General features: G+C 34.8%; 1 pseudogene; it reads right to left on the bottom strand.

The window, feature by feature from the left end:
- Window positions 1-7,406, bottom strand: LOC103946991 (annotated as a pseudogene).
- Between the last annotated feature and the right edge of the window lie 1,673 nt (window positions 7,407-9,079).

Genomic DNA, 9,079 nt, shown 5'->3' with positions numbered 1-9,079 from the left:
TGATATGCAGTATCATCCAATCACAGTTTTTTGTACATATTAGTAAAACCAGCTAATGGCTTTTAAGTTTTTAACACCAAAAAATATTTGGAGCTTTGAGAGATTAAATATCAAATATCACATGACTTTTAGATTAAATACAAGCTTTTTAGTCTAGGTACATACTGAAAAATCGAACAAGAAATTAATTAAATGCCACCATGTTAGTGGCTAACAACCATCCAACATATATATGTGCGTGTTATGGTCCTTTAATGGGATCGATAATAACTGATAGGATTCGATTCTTTGCTCTTGTGTCTGGAGCTCCATGCCCATCGCCATATTGGTATACGCATTGGGAAATTCGAGCAAGGTTTCTTGCTGCTTGTACAAATTGCTCTGTAAATGGAGAACCAGAAGCTCCATCTTTGTTCAGCTTCTTCCAACTGTTTTGAACCAAATTACTTATATATCGCGAGCAAATTCCTCAGGAACATTCATACTGCCACGCGTCATGCATGAGATTGAGTTCGCAGTTTCTCCTCCCTGCACTTCTGCCTGCAATGTGACAACAAATTGATATACATACAGAATATTCAAGTGAAGATAAATTTGTGCATGCATAATGCATTAAAGTAAAAATTAAAAGAACATTAAGGGGTCTTTTGATATTTATTTCCCTTTCAAAATTTGGTTTGATTTTAATTTTCAATTTTTTATTATTTAAAAACCCAAAAGCTCTAAAGAGTAACCAAAGTACAATTTTTTAATCTTTTGCTTGAAAAGAAAAAATTAAAATAGTTATTAAACGGACTTTGAATTAAATGCATACTTCGAAAGTACTCAAATCATTGCAAAGCCGGAAAATAAGAGATGGCCAACGCAAGAGATTGTGGTGATTTTATAAGCATTCAAGTGCTTGCTTTGTGATCTTTGGGGTGAGGAGAAAATATGTATGAACTAAGAACACCACTCCTGAGACTGATATCCATGCAGTGTCGATATATTCTTCAAATGTGGGTATGTGCTTGTTATAGCGCCACGTTGTCTCCTTAAGAAATGCTTTGCACAAATCAGCCCACTGTGATATATAGAATCATAAGATGGCAGTTAATTAATAGTGTAAAGTGAAGTTATAATTAATTGGAGAATAAAATGGTATTATTAATGTAGAAACAAAAAATTGACTACATTGCACACATTCTCTAGTACAATGGTTATGTTGTACGTCACAACGGTGGTTAATTTTTTATGCCTAAGAAACATTATTGATATATGATAATAAGAATGTAGTGTACGTACAGTTTTTGTGACATAAGGGAGGGCGTTTTGTCCTTGCTCCTTTAGAGTGTCGTAAACCATCTCATTCACTGTGTTATAAAGAGCTAGAAAACAAAGCTTCATGTAATCTGGGAGATTTTCTACAGCTTTGATATCCCATCTGATCAGTAGCATAAGAACGTAATGGAATGTCATAAGTAACTCTTAATTAAATGAATATTGAAGAGTGATTTTATATTGACTATGTCTTTTTAATTTCTAACATTTCAACGGCAGAAGTAAAAAGCTCTAGTTCATCCAAAGTACCACAAACATCATAGACATCATCAATGGTGGTTACTAGAGCAGCCACTTTTGTCAACTCTTTCCTGACATGACTGTGTTGAGGTTCAAAGACGATTCCAACCGACCAAAAAAAGCACTCCATCAATCTGTCTCTGATGAAGCTCAACTTTTTTGCTAACCCCATATCCACCCACCACCTAATTGCAAAATTAATGAAGCAAAGTTACTATGTAATTAGTAGAAGTCTGATATCAAAATAGTTGAACGAGAATGAGAATTGATATAGTACAAGTAGTAGTAGAAATTTGTTGTATAAAATTGATGGAAAGGATGAGGCAAGGGTAGGTACGAAGTTGAATGATAAATGCATTTCTGTCTATTTATTTTTAATGCAAAGATATATTTACACTAAAGGGTTGGAGATTAAATTAGTATTGAATTTGTCATTCACAACTGAAAGGGAATATCATTAGACGTAGTACTAAATGACTACATTTTTGCCATTTCTTAGTTACCACAAACTGATTAATTTCATATTAATGCTTACGCTAGTATGTATATAATAATAAAAATTATAAACACACCATTTTTGTCCTCCTACACACTTATTTTAATTGTGTTTGTTGTTTTTGGCCAATTAATTTCATCTGATGACTAAAAATAAAGAGGGGTACCTTGTACTCCTCGTCCTGTGTTTGATTCTCTCTTCCCAAATATTGCATGTATAAAAGGGAAAAAATAGTTACCTTGATACTTCTTTAAGATCCCTTTGGAGTGTAGATTGCACCTTGTTAAAATCTCGCTTCGCAATTTCAAGTAGTACGTGATTTGCATCTGGCCTTTTACTGTATGCCTCAATGTACCATCTAGCTTCTAATCTTTGCATTCTATGGTGCAGTGGAAGTTCCAGTGCATGACTCAATTGTTCTGCTAGTCCTTTTGTAACATTGTATCCACTGAGGTTCTTGAGATAAATGGTTGAGAATGCAAGGCCCTCATCCAAGAGGCTCTCTCCTTCAAAAGAAAAATATGAAGCTTCGTATAGACTAAGCATTCCTTTTACATCCTCGCAAAGCCATGCCTTGAAACTTCCATTACCATCCGTGAATCTACTAAATACATCTGAGTTTCATACAAATTATTATATACATATCTAGTAAATAAAAGGGAGAAACTTTAATTTCCTAATTTGAAAATGCCTAGAAGTACATTTGAAAGTTCTATGTTTAATGTCTTAATTTGTAGGGCATTCGTAATTTTGTGTGTTTATAATCAACTTTCAACTGCTTGAGCAGTTCATTGCTAGTATTATCTTCAAGTGCATTTTAAAGCATTGTAACCTAAAAGTCACTCGTTCAAACATAGCATAAGTGGATTCATACAAGGTATAGTACTAATAACCAAGAGAAGCCTACATCTCCAAAACTATTTATAGATGCCTTGTTCCTAATTCTCGCATATGTATATACTAGCTAGAATCCTACGAAATATAGTTTTGATGGAATTATACCGAATGAAACTATGTGGTATCAACTGTAAACGATAAAATGTAATGTTTTATATAGCAATATATTTACACTAAAGTGGTGAGAGAATAAATTGATTGCAACCCTCAATTTTCGCACTTACAAGTGGAGAGGAATACAACTAGATTGTAGTATTAAGTGGTAACAATAAAAAGTACTTTAGCTGCTTTTTGTTTATATTTATAGAAAACTAGAATTTAATCCTTAAATAAGATGAAATTTAAAAAATGTCTTATACAAGATTAAAAATTGATTTTAGTCCCTAGACCCTATTTAATGTCAACATATTAAATGTCTCTCTTTTTTATTTATAATTTTATAGTGTTCATAAATTAAATTTTATGAAAATATTATAAATTTTAATTCTCATTATGGTAAGTATCTTATATAAGAAAATATTTTCGTAAAAATTCGGTACATATGTTTTTGCATATTTTCTTATGTGCCACTAATTCATTACAATATATTTAGGCACGAACATTTTGGTACAGTAGGTTTGACACACCCCAACCGAGATCAGGGCATGCTGGCCGCCACGTGGAAGTGACGTAGCCATGTGCACAGTGCGGAAGCTAGAAACAGTAATATAAAAGTGCGAATAATTTAAAACTAGCAAATATAGAGTAATAGGATATGTGCTAGTGTAATTAAAACACTGAATTCAGAGCCTAAGGCCTACAGCAGCCCAAAAATAAATGTTACGACAAAAGTGCGCCCGTAGGCGACCCTACATAGGTGAAGGTCTGTCAGAATGCCGGGACGTCCCTGGGGAAACCACCGAACCCGCTAAGCTACTAGAACCTGGAGGGGCGCAAAAACAAAAGCGTGAGTGGGCGAAACAAATCTCTTAGAAAACCATTTCATAAAACATAATATAACCCCTCGCCGTAAAACCTGTATACTTCCCAGAAAATAAACATATATACGAAGGTATAAATATTCCAAGTATACGCAAGGATATACCAACATGCTCAAATGTATGTCGTCATGCTCTACGCCTCATAATAACATGCAAATGCTCAGGTATGTATATCACATCAATAGCATAACAAAATGGCAGCCGGAGTCCCCTAAGTGACCTGTACGGCTGAACCTAGAGCTCTATTTACCACTCATTCCCTAAACCTGCCCACGAGTCGGAACCACCTATAGTGGTCTGTACGACAAGCCTGGGTGTAATACGTATGACGCTCTAGTGCTACGATCACGTGAAGGCTGTGCGAATAATCGCGGGTCACCTACGAGTCGGAACCACCTATAGTGGTCTGTACGACAGGACTGTGCACCTAACTTGGATTCAAGCTGAGCGTGTGGTGCGGGAGGTGAACAACACGTGAAGGACTGTGCCCTACTCTGGGCGGGAGCACTAACACCGGGGGTGCAGGTTATGAGCTCTCTAAGCACCTCGAATCACTATTTAATGTGAATGTAAAACACGCTTACCTGGCACTTACCTAGGCCGCCACAGCACCAACATATATGTAAATGACGTAAGAATAAATATATAAACCAACTCATATGCCACTAATCATGTATAATCATCAATCATATAAAATTAATAGCGTAAAACGAGGCATTTATACTAATTTCTGGGAAATAACATGTATATAGGTATATACGGAAAACAAAAGCCCACTCACTGATATGTAGAAGGGTCGTAGCCCCCCTGCCTCGAATGTGCACGCTCGTCTTCGGGATACGTGTCATCTATATGCGAATTAACTATAAAAACGTTAACTTTAAAGCACATAATCGTCCGTTCAAAATAACTTTTCATACATTGCTCAAAATGGACAAATGAATATACCCACGTGATCTACACAACCTCACGATCACAACCATATTTTTAAAATAATTTTTGGACACGTCACGCGCCCCCACGCGCCAGCACAGACACGGGTCCACGCGCCCCCACGCGCGCCCACGTGACCTGCACGCTGACGGCGTCAAGTGACGCCGTCAGGAATATTCCCTGGAATATTCCGTTAATCTTGACTGACGCCGTTACTGTCCGTTAGGAATATTCCGTTAGACCCTAACGGAATATTCCCCTGTCTTCTCCAGCGAGCCACCGCCGCCGGCGCCGTCGCCGTCGCCGGCGCCGTCGCCGGAAAACTGCAAAATTTTCCAACTTTGTTTTCTCACTCGTTTTTCAACCATTTTTCACGTTCTTTATACCAAAATGAAGCTTAGGACTAGTAGATTCACGTTAGACTAGTTTTAAGGCCTAAAAATCAAAGAATCTCACCTGCAACAACGATCCAAGTTCGGCCAACTTTGAACCAAGCTTTCCCGACGTCCAAATTCACCCAACGAAGCACTCCCAAGCTCCTTGGGACCTCACTAACACATCTACAAGCTTAGAAAGTCCAAAAACATGCTAGATTAGGTTTGCATGAACAGTGTTCAAAACGGAGCTTACGAGATCGACGTGAAAACGACTGGTTTCTCACCTGAAAATGGCACCACTAGACTCCTCTCGGCCTCACCATCACGATGGTGTACTTGGTTCCCTCGATCTGCAAGGATTTGGTGGGTTTTGGGTTTGGTCCGTACATATATGGTGAAGAAGAAGGGGAAAGAGAGAGACACGGGAGAGAGAGAGTGACAGAGACAGAGCCAGAGGGTGAGGGTGAGTGAGACAGTGTGTGTGTGTGTGTGTGTGTGTGTGTGTGGCCCAAAGCTTGCCAACACCACACAAACAACCAAACAACATAACAAAACAACTAGGGGTAAAATGGTAATTTCACGCGTACGGTTCCGATAATTCCGGGATGGGATGTCACAAGGTTAGCATAATATGTTTAGGTACGAACATTTCGGTACACTAGTTTATTATAATATATTTAGGTACCGACATTTCGGTACACTAGTTTAGTATCATATATTTAGGTACGGAATTTTTTGGTACACTTATGTTTTTGCATATTTTCTTATGTGCTACTAATTCACTACAACATATTCAGGTACAGACATTTCAGTACACTAATTTAGTAAAATATATTATGATATGAATGTTTAGGTACACTAATTAGAGGAAGTTAAAATAAATATAATGAATTAAAATGTGTATAATAATAAATAATTTCAATTTTAATGTAATGACATTAAATAAGATATCTATTAAATATTAAAATAAAAAAATATAATATAAATTTGAATTAAATACACATTAGAGGACTAAAATCATTATCCAATCTAACACCAGGTTTTTATTGAATTTTAATCTTCTTCAAGGATTAAAGTTCAAAAACCCCATTTATTTAAGTTACGTTTTAGTACATAAATTAAATACTCTCCAGGTTAAAACCCTACTCCACAATTTACATGAATTATGTGTAAGTTATCTATCCTCAGTAACAGTAACTAACAAAAAGTTGACGTATTATATACCTTGGGAGATCTCAAACGCATATTGTCTAAGGAGCCTAAAGCTGAGAGCAGTGAAATGGAGACTTTGATATGTTCGTTGGCCATCAATGTTGTTCAATATTTTATAAAGGGCTCTTGTTATGTCCTCCTTAAAATGATATCCCAAACCTAACCGTTGGATGTCATCAATGAACTCAAGCATAGTCAGCATGTTGATATCATCATCATCGTAATCAATCATATGCTTCACTTTCTCCTCAAGAAACTTCCACGCATCCTTGTATGCTTTATCCTACAAAAGTAATTAAGTGTAAGTAATACGGCTTGATATAACTTTTGTCATACGTACTACATTTTCAGAGTCGATCTAGCGGTCTGTGACTAGTTAGGTTGATGTTATATCCTTTAACTACATGCATGTGCAATTCAATATGTATTGGCAAAATGCCTCAATTCAATTATTTTAGACTCATTCAACATAAAAGAAAATTTAACATCATGAGGCTTATGATGTAAGACACCTTCCAAAGGCATGAACTTATTTAGATCTTTTAAATAGTAAACAGAAAGTGCAAATGGACACATAAGAGAGAAAAAAATGTTGTCCTAACTAAAAATTGTACTCTCGAATCGATCAATCACCTGTAGGGGATTATGATCAGTCTTCAAGGACTGAACAAAATCGTAGCTCCACATGCTTGGCTTGTAATTGGCAGACTGTCGACTTGTGTGGTGATCATGATGTGATATTTGGGAGCTTTGGGTCGTATTGTTTGTGGTCATTGAGCATTTGGCATGCCCAAATCTGAAGGCGCAAGGGATTCGAAGAGCCACATTATTATGGAGCAAGGAGCAATGTGGCAACAAGAAGCAATGTTGGAGCAACATTTGCATGCTTAATTTGGTATTGCAGCAAGCTGAAGCTACTAGAACAATTAATGGTTGTGAATTTGGTACCAATAGATGGCGGTTGAGCCACATATATAGGAAGGGATGGATATTGACATATACTAGATATTTTTCAACGGAGGTAGATTGGTGAAGTTCGAGCCAATTATATGTTTTGTCTATATTTGCAGAATAATTTTTAAGGCATGAATACACTGTTATGTGAAATTTCTATGAATATAATTAAACTCACACGTCTTTATTTCATTATTATAAAACGTCGTCAGTGTACGGTGCTATAGATCTTTTTTACTTGCATTACTTCTTGCACTGCAAATTATCTTCACGCTTGAATGATAGCCAACCAAAGGTGTGGATATCCTAGAAAACAACGAAAAATATCTGCATTGTTGTTATATGATAAAATGATTGTAGTGTATAGTGTATGTACAGTTTCTGATGAATCTGAATTGATATATAGTACTATTAGTAGCAGACATATGTGGTATAAAATTGATGGAAAGGATGAGGCAAGGGTAAGTGTCAATAGAATGATAAATATATTTCTGTCATTATTATTTTTATTACGTCAATTTACATTTATGCCCTTTCTTAGTTACCACAAACTAATTAAACTCAAATTAATGCTTATGCTCGTATGTATACAATAATGGAAATTACAAGCACATCAATTTTGTCATCCTAAACATTTATTTTAGAAAAAATTAGTATCCGGTCCTTAGTTACTAATGTTCATTGACTGAAACCTTATTAGTTTTCAAATTTTGATCAAAGTCCCTAGCATTAATGCAATAATGAATTTACATGTTAGTTACATAATTTTTTTTAAAAAAGTTAATAATTGATTTAGGATATTAATATCACACCTTGATTGAACTCCTAACTAATTTTTAATTCAAAAATTTCCAAAATAAAAACTATATATATTGAAATAAGTTCGTATCCCATAATTTTTTTATAAAAAGGTTTCCAATTTTTTAATCTTATATGTACCCATTCATGTAATTTTTTTTTAATCTTAACATGTACCATTTCTTAAATATTTACCAATTTGTTGTATGTAAAATGTACCATTAAAAAAAATTTTAAAAAAAAACTATTCAATTTCTTTCTAATCCATTTTTAAACTTATACCGGTGCATTCTTTTTCTTGCTTTGAGAATGTATCCATATCAAGTTTAATCACAGAAATTTACTAATATTATTAAGCTTAATATCTATAATTTATATTTTAATAATTTTAGTCCACAAATTATGGGTTTTTAAATTTAAAATCTCATTAATACAAACAACTATAAATTTCAAAATTTAATGTAAAAAATATAGTAACCTACATAGAAATACATTATCACATTAATTTCAGGGACTTCGATCAAAAATTAAAAACAACAAGATTTCAGTCAAAGAATATTAATAGATAGGGACCGCATTCAAAGTGTCCATTTATTTTATTTATGTTCATTGTTCCACCCCCCAATTTATTTCATCTGATAGCTAGATATAAAGAGGGGTGTTGGAGAAACTAAAAAGAAATAAAAATCATCTCCCTATATTAACTTGATGGGTATAACATATACCTTGTACTCCTAATTATATGTTTGATTCTCTCTTCCCAAATATAGCATAAATAAGAGGGAAAAAAATAGTTACCATGATACTTCTTGAAGATCCCATTGGAGTGTGCATTGCACCCTGTTAAATTTTCTCTTTGCAATTTCAAGTAG

This window comes from the organism of the source record quoted next, unplaced genomic scaffold, assembly GCF_019419815.1.
Source record: "Pyrus x bretschneideri cultivar Hongxiangsu unplaced genomic scaffold, Pyrus_bretschneideri_v1 Contig13, whole genome shotgun sequence".
Taxonomy (NCBI): domain Eukaryota; kingdom Viridiplantae; phylum Streptophyta; class Magnoliopsida; order Rosales; family Rosaceae; genus Pyrus; species Pyrus x bretschneideri.
This window is presented reverse-complemented; position numbering and strand designations above follow the sequence as displayed.